General features: G+C 48.6%; 1 protein-coding gene across 2 annotated transcripts in view; it reads left to right on the top strand.

The window, feature by feature from the left end:
• The window catches only part of LOXL4 (lysyl oxidase like 4), a 277,261-nt gene that overhangs the window by 45,881 nt on the left and 215,345 nt on the right, over positions 1-16,035 (top strand). The window lies entirely within an intron of this gene.

The following is a 16,035-nucleotide window of genomic DNA, read 5'->3' as shown; positions in this document are numbered from 1 at the left end:
ATGATTAAACTTGGAATATTTTTAAATTGCATTTTAACACCAGAACTTGGAGATATTTGTGTGATTTCATTTGAGAAGAGCCCTTTAGTTTTGTTTTCTCAAGGAAATATCTAATTGGGAGAAAGAAACCTGCTCAGGGCTCTTTCACACTACAGGCAGCGGTGAAAGGCTAAAACGCTGCGTTTTGGCTGCAGGCGTTTTCAAGGCGTTTTGAAGGCGTTTTAACGCCTATACATTACAATCAATTGTAATGAGAAACGCCGCGGTAGGCCCAGAAAAAGCGCCTAGGAGCGTTGAAACGCAACGCTCCAAAACGCAGCGTTTAGTGTGAATGGTAAAATGAAAGTCTATGGACTTTCTTTTACCTAGGAAAACGCCAACTTCGGCCGTGGCGTTAAAACGCCGAAAAAGCCCTCTGGTTAGAGTTTTTTCTATTCTCATCACATTCTGAGAAAAAGTTTTTTTATTTTTATTTATTTATTTATTTTTACGTAGATCTATTAACCTCAACAAACAGGATTTTGGAGTAAATAACTTATTTAAAGTTAAAGATGTTTATTAAGGCAGAGAAAATGAATTGTAGTTCTCTTACAGCAAAAGTTAAGGCACTTTTAATTTTTTTTTTTACATGCATTTCATAGAATTTTTCTTTTTTTCTTTTTTTAAAGAGGAACTTTAACCAAGGATTTAACTTAATTCCAATCAGTGGCTGATACCCCCTTTCCCATGAGAAATCCTTACTGTTTCTCGAATAGATTATCAGGCGGGGGTCTGTGTGGCAGATATTGTGGTGAAACCCCTGCCACAGTGTGATGTCATGACCATGGTGCTGACAGTTTGCAGTCTGAGAACCTCATTGCATGTTGGGAAATAATAGATTTTTCCAACTGCCAAGCAAGCAATATCTCCCTCTGTGCATAGAACTCTCAGTAACAAACATTCCGTACAGATCACCTGACAGCAGTGATTATTTTCAGAATGTGAATCGGGGAAAGGAAAGATTGTACAATGGCCAAATACTGACTAAATAATTTATAAATAAATACTATAAAAAATAACTTTATTCATTGTTGTGTTCACTATGGTTCCTCTTTCAATGAACTTGACATAAAACACAATTTGTTTAAAAACAAAAAAAGTTGTATTGTTTGCTCAATAAAAGACACAGTACGATTCTCAGATCCTTAGCAAACACCACTGCCTGCTCACTAACATTTTGAGTTGAGGCTATTTGAGGCTATTTTAGTTGCAAGTTGCAGCTTGCAACTAAACTAATGTAGTTAATTGTTATAATTGCAAACTGCATTCATTTGAATAAAATGAATTACTACAACTACAGACCGCCGGGCATGACAGGCTATTAGTCTGCAGGAGGGCGGGGTTTCCCCTGACATGGCAATAACTCTCTTTCTTGCATCATCATGTGACTGTCTGGGAGTGAGCAGGGCAGCTGGAGGTCACTGAGGAGTAGATGAGGATCTATGTATTGGTACAGCAGGTCTCTCTTTTATCAGCAGCGTACTGAGTCAGAAAGCAATTTAAAGTGACACTGAAGTGAAAAAAACGTATGAAATAATGAATTGTATGTGTAGTACAGATAAGGAATAGAACATTAGTAGCAAAGAAATTAGTCTCATATTTTTATTTTTTAGTTATATAGCGTTTTTTATAGCATTGCATCATATTGTCCTATTTGCAGTTTGCTCTGTCTTATAGTTTAAAATACAGAGTGTGGTTTGCAGAGCTAATGAACCTTTGAACTTCTCTTCTCACTGAACCCTATCTGAAGTTGTCACTGTTTCTTTGATGTATAAGCGCTCCAGAAATCAGCCACCAATTTGGTCCTGGAGCTCAAAGAAGCTCTTTTGCATACATAACAAATTAAGTTTCTTAACTCTTCCTGTACTGGAAACAATATACGACTTGTTTCTTTGCTACTAATGTTCTATTTCTTAGCTGTACTACAAATACAAATCATTATTTCATAAGTTTAATTTCAATTCAGATTCCCTTTAAAGCTCTTTAGCAACATTGACAGAAATGTATTTCAAACATGCATTAAGAATAAATGATCTAACATATAACTCCTGGCTTAAACCTATTCCTAGCCCTATAGGGACTGGTGGGCTATCTCTGTATAAGATCTTCTATTCGCTTTTGTCAAATTAGGTATGTGGACCAGGCAGGCACTTCCTGCACTAGAGGTTTCTACAGCAGTAGCATAGTAGTAGGGGATACAGGGGTTGTGACTGCATTGGGGCCCTAAGACCAGAGCAGCACACTAGGGGCCCCCCTCCCTCTCATTAGCTATTCATTGGTGCTATGCTGCTAATGAACACCTCTATATGAGCATTGAACAGTAGTAATCTATAACAAATTGGTTTCTTACTCAGATTACACCTCTCAGGGGTGTGTCTTAAGGGTTAACTTGTCTTAGAAAGTTGGGAGGTATGATTATTAAGTTATGAATAATGATATCATCAAATAGCGAGCTTGGTTCCATCCGACAGCTTAACAAACAGCAGTAAGCTGTTGTCTAAAAAAGTAATAACTAAAAAGTTTTTGCGAAATCTCAGATTCCACAAAACAGAAAAGAGGAAATGCAAGTTTTCGAATAGTCTCAAGTCCAAAAATCTGTGTTTTGAGGCAGGACGAAGGCTGAAACCTCTCTTGCCTCTTACTCGGCCCGCTCCTGACCGGAAGGCTCTCGCCTACCTCCCAGCCGACCCAACACCCTGGGTTGTGAGGTGTGATCACTAGAGATGTCAGCGAACGGTTCTGGAACCGTTCGCTGGCGAACCCCTCACCCTGTACTACTCCGGGTCGCTATGACCCGGAGTAGTACGGCTGCGCTGGGCCGGCGGTGCGCGTCCCTGATCACGCGCCTGTTGCCGAGCAGACTGACGTCACGCGCATGCACAGAGTGTCCGGCAACAGGCGCGCAATCAAAGACTCGCACCGCCGACCCAGCGCAGCTGTACTACTCCGGGTCATAGCGACCCGGTAGTATTTGCCCATAGAGAGTCGCTAGCGAATGGTTCGCTAAAATCTCTAATGATCACGAGACCTGTACAACCTCCTCCCCTGTGTCCCGGTGTGCGCCCCTCGACTTCCCCACCCCCCCAGGAGTCCAGCAATGTACAACCTCCTGTCACCTCTCCGCTCTCTCTCTAGTGCCCGGCGTCTCTTCCTACATTAATGTAATCACATGATGCAGGAGGACATGCCGACACTAGAGGGAGTGGTGAGAGGAGGTCGCATGTTGCTGGACTCCTACAGAGCAGTTGAAACTTATTTGCATCTCATTGACCATCTCTAGTAATAATAATAATCTGAACATTTATATAGCGCTTTTCTCCTGTTGGACTCAAAGCGCTCAAGAGCTGCAGCCCCTGGGGACACGCAGTGTTAGGGAGTCTTGCCTTGAACTCCTTACTGAATAGGACCTGACCCTAGCCAGGATTCGAACCCTGGTCTCCCATGTCATAGTCAGAGACCTTAACCAGTACACTATCCAGTAACCATTTGACCACCAGAAAAATTATATTGGAGAGGGAGAAACCACTAGACACCAGGGAACTTAGGGGGCGTGTCACATATACAATCTGTACGTGGCTATATTTGTGACAGGGGTGGGGCTTAGTGCCCCATTTTTCCTTCTTCAAAATTTGGGATGTATGCTGTAGCCAGCCCAGCGTTTCAAAGGCTGAACTGTGCAGTGAGCTTCTCACCCATCCGTTTGGAAGAGCCCCAACAAAAATGCTGAGAATCTTAGCATAGAAGCGCTTGTATGTACCCCACCCGGCGGTGGTGTGTCTTCTGATTTCACTTGTTTTCTTTCCTAGAAAGCTCATCATGTTTAATGGGTAAACATTCCATTCAGAATTCCGAAAGGCTTTTCCGAGGCTTAAAATAAATAGTGTATGCAATTTTCCTAATGACCGCATTCTTGGAGATGTGGTTTTTTTCCCAGTCCTCAGAAAATCATGGAGATTGTTGATGGTTCACGTTGTTGTGGGGAATTATCGAACATGGCTTCAGCCTCTAATCAGATTTCACCTCACAGGAGGAAAAGGAAATGTTAGTTGCCATAGGTTACTGCCAGACTAAAGGTGCATACACACATCAGACTATAGTCTTTGGAAAATCAAAGATCACAGACCAATCTTACCCCCTTCCATGTAGTATGAGAGCCATACCTACACAGTCTATTCTATGGAGCTGAACTCCCCATCAGACAGAAATCTTACCCCCTTCCATGTAGTATGAGAGCCACACCTACACAGTCTATTCTATGGAGCTGCACTCCCCATCAGACAGAAATCTTACCCCCTCCATGTAGTATGAGAGCCATACCTACACAGTCTATTCTATGGAGCTGCACTCCCCATCAGACAGAAATCTTACCCCCTTCCATGTAGTATGAGAGCCACACCTACACAGTCTATTCTATGGAGCTGAACTCCCCATCAGACAGAAATCTTACCCCCTTCCATGTAGTATGAGAGCCACACCTACACAGTCTATTCTATGGAGCTGCACTCCCCATCAGACAGAAATCTTATCCCCTTCCATGTAGTATGAGAGCCACACCTACACAGTCTATTCTATGGAGCTGCACTCCCCATCAGACAGAAATCTTACCCCCTTCCATGTAGTATGAGAGCCACACCTACACAGTCTATTCTATGGAGCTGAACTCCCCATCAGACAGAAATCTTACCCCCTTCCATGTAGTATGAGAGCCACACCTACACAGTCTATTCTATGGAGCTGAACTCCCCATCAGACAGAAATCTTACCCCCTTCCATGTAGTATGAGAGCCACACCTACACAGTCTATTCTATGGAGCTGCACTCCCCATCAGACAGAAATCTTATCCCCTTCCATGTAGTATGAGAGCCACACCTACACAGTCTATTCTATGGAGCTGCACTCCCCATCAGACAGAAATCTTACCCCCTTCCATGTAGTATGAGAGCCATACCTACAGTCTATTCTATGGAGCTGCACTCCCCATCAGACAGAAATCTTACCCCCTTCCATGTAGTATGAGAGCCATACTCTACACAGTCTATTCTATGGAGCTGCACTCCCCATCAGATAGAGATCTTACCCCCTTCCATGTAGTATGAGAGCCACACCTACACAGTCTATTCTATGGAGCTGAACTCCTCATCAGACAGAGATCTTACCCCCTTCCATGTAGTATGAGAGCCACACCTACACAGTCTATTCTATGGAGCTGCACTCCCCATCAGACAGAAATCTTACCCCCTTCCATGTAGTATGAGAGCCACACCTACACAGTCTATTCTATGGAGCTGCACTCCCCATCAGACAGAAATCTTACACCCTTCCATGTAGTATGAGAGCCACACCTACACAGTCTATTCTATGGAGCTGATCTCCCCATCAGACAGAAATCTTACCCCCCTCCATGTAGTATGAGAGCCACACCTACACAGTCTATTCTATGGAGCTGCACTCCCCATCAGAGATCTTACCCCCTTCCATGTAGTATGAGAGCCACACCTACACAGTCTATTCTATGGAGCTGAACTCCTCATCAGACAGAAATCTTACCCCCTTCCATGTAGTATGAGAGCCACACCTACACAGTCTATTCTATGGGGCTGAACTCCACATCAGATAGAAATCTTTGCAAGATGCTGCACACACAGATGCTGTACAGACACAAAAGATCAGTATCTGCAAAAGATCAGTTCCTGCAAATTGCATTGATAGTCTATAAGATCTGCAGATTCTCATACACACCTTTTTTAACAGACATTCATCTGCAGATCAGACAATCATCTGCAGATCTGAAAATCCATCCTGGTGGATCTGATCTGCAGATGAATGTCAGTTAAATCTTGTGTGTATGATGATCTGCAGATCTCATAGACTATCATTGCAATTTGCATGACCCAGCAGCCTTATACACTCACGCCCCCTACATAATCTAGCCCCCTAGCAACCCTTTCCTCCCACCAATATTACGTAACCAACAGAATCAAATTCCCTTTTTTTTTTTTTTTTTATATATATATATATATCAGCCATGACCGACACCACTCTACTACACTCATACTTGAAATAACACTACATACTCCAAAAACTACGATGGAGTGATACTTTAATCGGCCACAGCTGAATCACATTAAAAGTAAACAACCTTTTCATTAAACACAGCATTAAACAAATCATTAACACAAACCAATAACAAATACATAACAGTGCATCCAACATAAGGTGCTCGAAGAAGACTTCATCCCCCTCTGCTGTTAGGTGGCGACCGAGGAGCCCCCATGTTTACTTCCAACCATCCCACTGAGCATGCAGCCATACCCCCAGCCGTGCTACCTGGCCCGGGAGTTCCATGGGCTTACATGCAGCATATCTTACTTGAAATATTACCCAATACTTTCCAATCCGAATCTCGTCCATTTTCTTGATCATACCCCGATTTATCACTCTGACCCCTCAGTCCCTTTACTTGCCACCTCTCCAAGCAGAAGGGGACCGCCGCCAACGCAAGCCTGCAGTGATTCCTCACTGAAGGCGCGCCCGCCACAATTCAAAAGCCAGTTCAATGTGCTCCTGTAGGAGCAAATTGAACATGTCAAGTCCTACCTCGTTTAGGTGTACCCCATCCCTCCTGAAAAACATTTGCTTCCCCTCTAAACTGACATGACGAACCACCCGATCCCCCTGATCTAACAAAAACTTCCCGACGGCTCTGTTCACCTTTACCCGCGCTCTCTCCATGGCCCTGTGACTTCGCGCAAACCGCCACACGAATCGCGGGAGCATGTCAGACCAAATAATTCTTACCTTGGGAACCAACTCCCGAATTGCTGTCAGTACTTCTTTCATCTCCCTAATCAGGGCCCGGATCGGCTGACGACCCATATCATTCCCCCCTGCATGAATGACCAAAATATCCGGCCATGGAAATGCCAAAAGTAATCCCCGAAAATAAGGCAAAACCTCCTCCCAAACCAGACCCCGGGACCCGTGCCAAAAAACCCTGATCTCCTCAACATTTAGTCCCATCTGCAGACCGCTCTTCCTTAGCTCCGCTCTTTTCGCTGCCCAATAAATGTACGAGTGTCCTAATATCCACACCACACAGCGTCCTTGACCTGTCGGAAAGAAAGAAAGAAAATCACATATCCCCCCCCCCACAAATTCCCCTAACACAAATAACGAACCCCTCCTGTCAAACTAAAAATGCACTACCCAGCCCCTCCGGCCACCTAATGAACCTGCTCCACCCTGCCCGGCCGAACATAGGAGCGATATCGACTGGATTGCCACCTCCCAATTTTCATTACTGCGTCCGTCGACAATCCCAGCCTAGCTGCCTCCGTTGCCGCCCCTATCCTGAACGAATGCGAGGCGTAATCGGAACTCTTTAAACCCAAACGATCCAGGCACATGCGCATTACCGATACAAACTGAAAACGCGAAAGAACCCCCCCATCCGCGTGAACCAAAAACTTGGTCCCCAAACCCCTCCGTGACGCAGTATAGCCCCGCCACACTCGTAAAGGGCAAACCTCCTCCCCATGTAAGGGGAACAGAGCTATCTGTACCCCTTTTCCTTCCTGATCCGTCTTTGACCGACAGAGCTTTACGAACAGCACCCCCTCCTGCTCCCAGACATCATCCCTATTTAGGCCCCCTTCCCCTTTTTTACTTGCACATACCAACTCCCCCACCCTAAGCGCGGCATAAAATGCCAGACAAAAGGCCATCCGAAAAAGACCGACCTCATCTTCCGATGGACAGACCCCCGACAACTCCCGAAACAAACCCCGCAAAATGTCCCACGTGACTGGCCGGCGTTTGTCTACTGACTTGTGTTCCTTCCTCCACCCCTTCAATGCTTGACGCACTACGAAACCCTTCGTAAAATCGCACCACCCATGTAGTTTCGCTAAAAAGGCCAATGCCGCTACTTTTTTATCCATTACAGCTGGCGAAACCCCTTCTTCCATCCAAGACCCTATCAACCACACAAAAAGGTCGTCTCTCTCGCCTGCCGAACTGCCCATCTCCCAATGCTGCTGCCACCTGAACCACTCAGCCCATACTGTATTGTAGGCCTTCCAGGTCCCAGGAGCCACCGACTTCTGGATCCAGGACCACATCACCCCTCCAGGACGTTCCATACAAACGCTGGACACACTTCCCCGCGTCGACGTGCCTCCGGTGCCAGGCTCCAAAAACGATCCCACTGCAAACGAGACAACGCGTCAGCTATCTCGTTGTTTACCCCAGGAATATGCACAGCCCTAAAATGAATATTAAACTTCAAACAGGCCAGAACGAACCGCCTCAAGACCTTAATCACCGGGGGAGAAGAAGCCGTGAGTGAATTAATAGCAGAGACCGCAGCGGAGTTGTCAGACCGAAAGCAGACTGCTTTATTTGACAGCTCAGGGCCCCAAATTTCCACCGCCACCCATAGCGGAAAAATTTCTAAAAAGGCCAAATTCCGTACCACTTCACTCATGGCCCACTCTGCCGGCCACCGTTGCGCGCACCACCGTCCCCCAAAAAAGGCCCCAAAGCCACAGGACCCCGATGCGTCCGTGAACAGCTCAAGACTGTCCAAGTCCCTCCAAGGGTCCAGCCAATAGGCTAACCCGTTGTATTGCCCCAAAAACTCTTTCCACACTTCCAGATCTGCCCTGTGTTCCTGATTCAACCTGATGAAATGGTGCGGCTCTGTCACCCCACATGTAGCGAGGGACAGGCGTCTCGAAAATACTCTCCCCATTGGCAACACCCTGCAAGCAAAGTTGAGCTTGCCCAGCAACGACTGCAGTTGTTTTAGAGTAACCTTCCGAGCCCCCAATGCCTTGAGAATGTCCGCCAATAAACCCTCCAACTTGTCTCGAGGAAGCCGACATACCTGTTTCCCGGAATCAATCTCAATCCCCAGAAATTTGATTACTGACGCAGGGCCCTCCGTTTTGTCCTCCGCCACTGGCACTCCAAAATCCCGGAAAACCCCCAACATCCCTCTTAAAGCCAGTTCACACACTCTTGAGCCCCCGGGACCCACACAGAAAAAATCGTCCAAATAGTGTGTTATGGCTGTGACCCCCGTTCTCTGTCTGATGACCCATTCAAGAAATGAGCTAAACATCTCAAATAGGGCACAGGAAATGGAACACCCCATAGGCAGGCATCCGTCAATGTAAAAACCCCCCTCAAAATAACAACCTAACAGCCTCATACTCTCGGGGTGCACGGGCAACAGGCGAAATGCCGATTCAATATCGGTCTTAGCCATCAACGCTCCCTGTCCCGCCTGGCGTACCATGTCCAGGGCAGTGTCAAAAGATGTGTAGTGTACCGATGACAATTCCAGGTCAATGCCATCGTTCACGGATCCCCCTTTTGGGTAAGACAGATGGTGAATCATCCTGAACTTCCCATGCTCTTTCTTCGGGACAACCCCCAGAGGTGACACGACCAAATCCGGAATAGGAGGGACCGGAAATGGTCCCAACATTCTCCCCAACTCCAATTCCTTCCCCAGTTTAGCCCTGACAACGGACGCATGTTCTCTAGCCGACTTCAAGTTCTTAGTATGAACCGCGGCCCCTTCAACAGACGACGGAATCCTAAAACCCTCCAAAAATCCCCGTCTCAGGATATCAGCAACTCCCCTATTGCTGTAAAGATCTAGCCAAGGGCCCATCGCTCCTACCCTCACCGGCGTCGTCCCTTTTACCAGCACTATCCCCTGGTCGACGCTGGAAGCCCTGAGGCTTGGATTTGCGGAAACATTTGGCTGCTGAATGATTCCCGTTGCAGAAGGAGCACTCGTGCTTGAATCTGCAGCTCCCCGCAAATTTACAATGTGACTCATTGTATGCCCAGCATACCCCCCGTCTGCCAGAGTTCGTGGCCCCGGCACTTGCCGGAGCCAGGGTTGCTGGAAAGGACTGCAACGGCGAGGCCGCCGGGTATAGTCCCCCTTTGGAATTCATCACCCTCAGCCAAATCCCGATGTCCTTGTGCCCCCAATCCAAGTCCGGTTGCACCGACATACGCTGACGAAATTGTTCGTCATACCTCAACCAGGACATACCCCCATACACTCGGTGAGCTTCCCAAACCGCGTCCAGATAACCGAACAGTGCGGAGCACTTCTCTGGCGTCTTCTCCCCAATGATACTGGCCATGATTGCGTAGGCCTGCAACCAATTACCAAAGGTTCTCGGGATGAGCCTGAAACGCAGACGATCCTCGTCCTCCTCTTTCCTATGCTCTTTCCCCTTTACCCATCTATCAATATTAAAACGCTCCAAAGGCAACAGGGTGAAGATGTCTAAATACTCCCTCTTCCAGATTTTTTCCCGCACCTCTTGTTTTAAATGGGCCCCGAGAGGGCCCTCGTAACACGTATAAGCGTGGCCCTTCGCCGTGTCTGAAATTGGGACCGCTTTACCGGATTTCGCCGCCCCCTCCCCCGTATTAGAAGCTTCTGCTGCCTCTTCACCCCCTTCCCCAGCACCAGAAGTAGTGCTGTCCTGTGTCCCCGTATGAGCCCGTGCTGAACCCCCCCCCCCCCAACAGCAGTTGCTACAGCGGGCCCAGCCCCCCAGACCGATTCCAAAGAAGGCGACGCCCCCTGCAACCCCGCCGGACTCCCCATGCGTTCCAAAAGCGAACGTACCCCTTGTAACAGACTCTGAATTCCCTGCCCCCCCAAATCTTGTGCATTAACCTCCAATCCCTGAACCCCATGCAATGAAGTAAGTGGCAACTCACCAGCTTGGCGCGCAGGTGTATCAGTCCTGCCGCCCGACGTAGTAGCCTGCACCCCCAATCCGTCTGTCCTGGAGTCGATGGAAGAAGTCCGGGCCAGTGTCGTGGAGGGTGTCCCAATCCTCCCACGTCCTGCACCCATGAAGTCCGTCTGTGAAGGAGAAAAGGGAGAACCAGTACCGGTGTTCAAGCCACCTGCCCCCCCCGATGAAGTCTGGGTCCGGGCAGCACTCTCTACCGCCCGACTGTCCCTTCCGTCCCCACCACCTCCGCCCCCCGGAACTCCTGCACTTGTGGAGGCTGCGAGAGCCCCATTCCCTGCGTCAGCCAGAGTTCCCACTGGCTGTAAAAAGAACCCTCCAGGACCCTGAGCCAGGATAAATGGACCGCCGACAGCTGTCCACTGCCCCCCTGCCTGAGGACCCACCCCTCCAATCTGCATTCCCTGGGCCACAGAATACCCCCCCGGCAACAGTAATGGCCCTGGCTGACCCCCAAACGAAATCCCCCCGAGGGGTATCCCGTCCAACCCTCCCTGCTGGCCCCCAAAACCTCCCAACTGCAAAGGGGTGGACTGCATTGGCAAAGGTGCTGCTGCTGCTGCTCCCAGCGACCCTCCCCCACCCCCTCCTGTGGACATCGTGGGCTGGCTGGGTGCGCCCATACCTCCTGCGGGTGGACCCGCTACTGCCCCCTGTCCCACCGCTGCCTGGAGGGCCCCCCTCCCCGCCGCACTGTCTGCACTACTCCCACCTCGCTGGCCGCCATCTTGCGAGCGGCCGCCATCTTGCCCCTTCTTCTTCTTTTTTCCCTTGGGGCCTGCCTTCCCTTTTTGCGCAGCCTTGGAGTGGGCTGCCCCCGCCCCCGCCCCCCCGCCGTCGGCTACACTTACCCGGCCTGCTCCGCCACTTCCACCCGGCTGCGAAGGGCCAGGCCTCTCATCCTGCTGCCTCGCGCGCGCTGCCGGCGGTGATGGGGACAGCCGATCCGCCAGCTTGCGGGTCCTTTTGGGTCTCCCGGTCCCGGCACTGCTCCCCGCGCTGCTCTCTCCTTCAGCTACTGCAGCGGCTGCAAGCAAAGCTTGCAGCCAGCCGTCACCCCTCTGGGCCGCCGCGGATTGCAGGCGGCGTGCCATGTCCTCCATCTCCTGCTCGGCCATCCTCACCCTCTAGTCGGGGGAACTAGGTTACCTAACCAGGGGACAACTAAGCTAAATGGCAGCAGAGTAAACAGCACGTTTACTCGGACTGCCAACCACGGAGGTAATGACTACCCCCAGCCCCCTAGCTTCCTGTCCTCCTCTAGCTCAGCCCCCAGCCCTGCCTCCAGCTAATCCCCCGCCCCCCCCACTATTAACCTTTACCACCCCAACTGGGAGTTCGTAAGAACTCGCCTAGGGTCATGATGCCGCTGGGCTAAAGGCACAGCGCATCGCTGGAATGGATTTTTGGCAGAAACAGATCTTTTGCAGATACTGATCTGTTGCATGTGTACAGCATCAGTGTGTGCAGCATCTTGCAAAGATTTCTGTCTGATGGGGAGTTCAGCTCCATAGAATAGACTGTGTAGGTATGGCTCTCATACTACATGGAAGGGGGTAAGATTTCTGTCTGATGGGGAGTTCAGCTCCATAGAATAGACTGTGAAGGTGTGGCTCTCATACTACATGGAAGGGGGTAAGATTTCTGTCTGATGGGGAGTGCAGCTCCATAGAATAGACTGTGTAGGTGTGGCTCTCATACTACATGGAAGGGGGTAAGATTTCTGTCTGATGGGGAGTGCAGCTCCATAGAATAGACTGTGTAGGTGTGGCTCTCATACTACATGGAAGGGGGTAAGATTTCTGTCTGATGGGGAGTGCAGCTCCATAGAATAGACTGTGTAGGTGTGGCTCTCATACTACATGGAAGGGGGTAAGATCTCTGTCTGATGGGGAGTGCAGCTCCATAGAATAGACTGTGTAGGTATGGCTCTCATACTACATGGAAGGGGGTAAGATTTCTGTCTGATGGGGAATGCAGCTCCATAGAATAGACTGTGTAGGTATGGCTCTCATACTACATGGAAGGGGGTAAGATTTCTGTCTGATGGGGAGTTCAGCTCCATAGAATAGACTGTGTAGAGTATGGCTCTCATACTACATGGAAGGGGGTAAGATCTCTGTCTGATGGGGAGTGCAGCTCCATAGAATAGACTGTGTAGGTGTGGCTCTCATACTACATGGAAGGGGGTAAGATTTCTGTCTGATGGGGAGTTCAGCTCCATAGAATAGACTGTGTAGGTATGGCTCTCATACTACATGGAAGGGGGTAATATGTCTGTCTGATGTAGGGTTGCCAGGTGTCCGGTTTTAGACCGGACAGTCCGGTTTTTGGCCGCTGTGTCCTGTCCAAAAAGGCATGTTAAACCGGACAATTAAGATGTCCGGTTTTATGCCTTTTGCCACTTGCCGCCAGTAACTCCGAAACATCCGTTCATCAGCCGTTTCGGAGTCACAGAGATCATTCTGCCCGATTAGCAATAGGGATTCGGGAAGCACTACTGTGGATATGGCACCGCCCCTGTTTGTCATCACATCACAATACTGAGATCCGCCTCCAACATGGCGGCCTGTACGGCTCCGAAGTTGCGAGTGACGACATGGTGATGTACGACATGCCGCGCTAACTTGTGTGCGCATGCGCAGTGTCTGTAGTGAGGCTGTCTCCTGATGGTGGGAGCGGGGTTTTCCTGCAGTTTGTAATTCGGCAAAACTGTGCAGGACTCGTCACCAGCAGTATGGTGTTCAACTTCGGATCTGCTACAGGGGCCAGCACTAACCCAGGTAGGAAGATAGTGAGAGATGGGGACACAAAGCTCGGGGGGTGTTGTATAGAAGCAGCACGCTGTCACACATCATGCTTGTCAAACCTTATGTTACTGCTGTCTCTCAACACGATTACAGCAATTGAAATACAGTTTGATTATAAAGTCAGTGTAGCCCGTTTTGGGTAACAGGCCCGCCACCCGTCCGCCAGCGCTGCGCGACCGCTGATTCGCTGCCTGGCTGTCAGTCAAAGGCACAGCCAGCCAGCTTACGCGGCGTAAGTTACGCCAGCTTAAGTACCGCCCCCGAGCCCGCGCTTCCCGACGATGCTACGTGTAATGCTTGTGCATTTACTGGTGAAAAGCGGTCTCTTATTATGTGCATTTACTTGTAAAAAGTGGTCTCTTATGTGCATGTACTGGTGAGGACAGTTAGTGACATGGCTATGTACTCTGTAATGTGCTGCAGAAGATGTCAGTGCGATATAAATACTGTAAAAAACATTTTTTAAAAAGCCCATTGCTTAGCCCCACTCTATATAAAAGTGCGCTTCTGACTCCGCCCCTAACTCCACCACCTGTCCGGTTTTCTCCATCAGCCGACCTGGCAACCCTAGTCTGATGGGGAGTGCAGCTCCATAGAATAGACTGTGTAGGTGTGGCTCTCATACTACATGGAAGGGGGTAAGATTTCTGTCTGATGGGGAGTGCAGCTCCATAGAATAGACTGTGTAGGTGTGGCTCTCATACTACATGGAAGGGGGTAAGATTTCTGTCTGATGGGGAGTGCAGCTCCATAGAATAGACTGTGTAGGTGTGGCTCTCATACTACATGGAAGGGGGTAAGATTTCTGTCTGATGGGGAGTGCAGCTCCATAGAATAGACTGTGTAGGTGTGGCTCTCATACTACATGGAAGGGGGTAAGATTTCTGTCTGATGGGGAGTGCAGCTCCATAGAATAGACTGTGTAGGTATGGCTCTCATACTACATGGAAGGGGGTAAGATCTCTGTCTGATGGGGAGTGCAGCTCCATAGAATAGACTGTGTAGGTGTGGCTCTCATACTACATGGAAGGGGGTAAGATTTCTGTCTGATGGGGAGTGCAGCTCCATAGAATAGACTGTGTAGGTATGGCTCTCATACTACATGGAAGGGGGTAAGATTTCTGTCTGATGGGGAGTGCAGCTCCATAGAATAGACTGTGTAGGTGTGGCTCTCATACTACATGGAAGGGGGTAAGATTTCTGTCTGATGGGGAGTGCAGCGCCATAGAATAGACTGTGTAGGTGTGGCTCTCATACTACATGGAAGGGGGTAAGATCTCTGTCTGATGGGGAGTGCAGCTCCATAGAATAGACTGTGTAGGTATGGCTCTCATACTACATGGAAGGGGGTAAGATTGGTCTGTGATCTTTCATTTTCCAAAGACTATAGTCTGATGTGTATGTGGCCTTTAGGCCTTGTACAATTTCCAATTAGGATTGGCAAATTTTACCACATCCATGTAGTATGGGAGCCAACAGATTTTGAATACTAGATTGTGTAGGTAAGCCCTCCATATTATGTGAAGGGTTAAAATTAGCTGGTGATTGGCTAATAAGAATTGGATGTGTGTATCAGGCAAGGCTTGTATTAAAACAAAACAAAAAAAGTATTTGGCTTGAGGAATGCCATATACCGGTAAACTAGATGAAAGGAATACAATTATGCAAAAGTTTATCGCCGATCCACCTTAAAGGGACACTTAAGTCAAACAAAAAAAATGATTTTTTTTGTTTGACTTAGTGTCCCTTTAAGCTTCCCTTTAACATCTGTCTCATCAGGAAAGATATTTGGGAAATTCTACTTTATATTTAGCCAGCTGACGTTCATCTCTGATCCACTTTAAGGTGTATGTTTCTAATCCTACCACAGACTCTCCGTCAGCACCTTCTAGGTTCTCTCTAAAGTTTCTTCTTCTGGACATCCTGGTTTCCTCTCACAACTCACAAATCTGAGGGGGTAAGCAAATTTCATGGATTGGCCAATAATGTCCTGGTGGCTTCTTTGCTGAGAACTGGCCACCTGTCACCATATGTGTTACTCCATACACGAACTTTGATGATGCCATACATTGGTAGTCCTTATTACCCTAACCCAAGGGTATCCAACTCAAATACAAAGTGGCCCAAAATTGTACACTGGGACCATGTTGCAGGCCAACCTCAATGCCTACTGGCCACCTTCCTCCTTTATAAAGCTCCCAGGTGTCTGATGCCCCCCCCCCCCCCTTCCAAACCCTGTACAGTTCCTTGATGTCTAGTGGTCCTCCCTCACCATACAGTTCCCTGGTGTCTAGTGGTCATCCTTCACTATACAGTTCCCTGGTGTCTAGTGGTCTTTCTTCCCTATACAATTCCCTGGTGTCTAGAGTAGACCCCCACCCTCCCCTAT

This window comes from Hyperolius riggenbachi, chromosome 10, assembly GCF_040937935.1.
Source record: "Hyperolius riggenbachi isolate aHypRig1 chromosome 10, aHypRig1.pri, whole genome shotgun sequence".
NCBI lineage: Eukaryota > Metazoa > Chordata > Amphibia > Anura > Hyperoliidae > Hyperolius > Hyperolius riggenbachi.
The sequence above is the reverse complement of the archived record's forward strand: the minus strand, read 5'-3'. Positions and strand labels throughout refer to the sequence as shown.